The sequence below is a fragment of the Galeopterus variegatus genome, unplaced genomic scaffold, assembly GCF_000696425.1.
Source record: "Galeopterus variegatus unplaced genomic scaffold, G_variegatus-3.0.2 Scaffold9690, whole genome shotgun sequence".
In the NCBI taxonomy this organism is placed as follows: domain Eukaryota; kingdom Metazoa; phylum Chordata; class Mammalia; order Dermoptera; family Cynocephalidae; genus Galeopterus; species Galeopterus variegatus.
In genome coordinates, this window is record NW_007735801.1 from 46,880 (window position 1) to 48,446 (window position 1,567).

Consider the following 1,567-nt stretch of genomic DNA (forward strand, 5'->3'; position numbering starts at 1 on the left):
AGCGAGAGTGGTGCCTAGGTGAGAGGTGCTTCACCCCCCTCTACAGTGTCTAGGAAGACACCAGACCAGGCCGATGTGGTCTGAGAGCTCAAATTGCCTTAACTAGGGGTCATTGATCCTTCTTTCAACTCCCTCCTGCTCTCTCCCCTTTAGATATTCAAAGTTTATGTCACATCTGCTATTATATTCTTTATTATAATTCCTTATCATTCCCTACATTAGCAGAGCTTTCCAATTTACGTCATCTGAATTTCTTCCTGTAGTCTGCTTTGGTTGCTTTATTTATTTTGTACTTCGGATTCTAAATTCTTCCTATCAGGGAATTTTCCTGTTCTCCTGTTTACTGTGTAGTGCCATCTACATATATGTTGGATTAACTGCACTCAGGAAGGAGTACGGGGCCACCTCGGTCACTTTGTAGAGTTCTTTAACAGAGCTGAAAGTGGCTGATGCCAGTTTATGTTTTTGATGGCCCTCAGAAGCTGAGCATATTTGCTGTATTTTCCTGTGGTGGAAGAATCAGTCCCCTGGATACCCTCCGAGCCTGTCTTTACCATTCTCTGCACCTTACTCATTTTTCTATTCTGATAGTAACACATGCTCACTATGGAACACAGAAAGGCAATTTTAAAAAAGTCATGTATAATCTCCCCAAAGGTGAAAACATTTTATGCCTTTTCTTCGCGTAGGACGATCTTATGCGGCATTGAAAACATATCCACGAGACCGCTCTAGATCCAAACGATATTTCGGATTAAATGTTATTCACCAAGTTCGCAGGGGGTAAGAAAGCCCGCATCTGACAAATGAACCCGGGCGTCCGGGGCTCTATTCAGGGCGGCTGCTTGTGCAGAACGCACGCCCTATTCCGCAGCCACCTGGGACTAAAGAACCAAGGGCGAGCGAACCGAGCCGGCGGGGGCGGAGCTTGCGATGATTGAGAGGAGGAGGAGGAGCTACAGAGCTGTCACCAATCAGGGCTCCGCTTTGTTTTCTAGTACCGACCAACGAGGGAGTTCTGCCGGAGAGGCTGTCTTCAAATCAGAGACGCCTACCATTTTCACAGCCTATCAGCAGGCGCCTCTGACAAAGCGTCCGCGGCGTACACGCCCCGCGGCCGATGAGGCCCCGCCCCTCCGAGAAGCCCCGCCCCTCCGAGGGAGGGGGCCGAGTCGGTTACTCGCTGGGCTGGAGGTGGGGGCCGGGCTGCCGCTGGGCTCGTGCGTTCTGCGCCCGCCGCGGCGGTGCCGAGTCCGCTGGCTTCTGATTGTCCTCTGCGGCGGTCGCTGCCTCCCTGCCTCCGGCCCGGGGCTTCAAGGGCCAGAGCGAGTGCGCCTCCCGCGGACCACGGTTGCCCAGAACAGGTAATGGGGCGCCGGGGGTTGCAGCGCTTAGGAGAGCCCCGAGCTCGATGCGGGCTGCGGGGTTTGCTCCGCTTGCTGCTCCCGCCGCCGGCGACCGGGCCGAGCGGGGCCGTGGTCCTGGGAGCCTCCTGCCGGCCTCGAGGCGCCTCCGCCCGGGAGCCGGCGGCGGCGGCACCTTGCGGGGAGGTGGGGGCGGGGCCGGG

At 56.0% G+C, this 1,567-nt stretch overlaps 1 pseudogene; it reads right to left on the reverse strand.

Annotated features, from left to right (window-relative positions):
• Window positions 1-1,060: 1,060 nt before the first annotated feature.
• The window catches only part of LOC103609502, a 23,759-nt pseudogene continuing 23,252 nt past the window's right edge, over window positions 1,061-1,567 (reverse strand).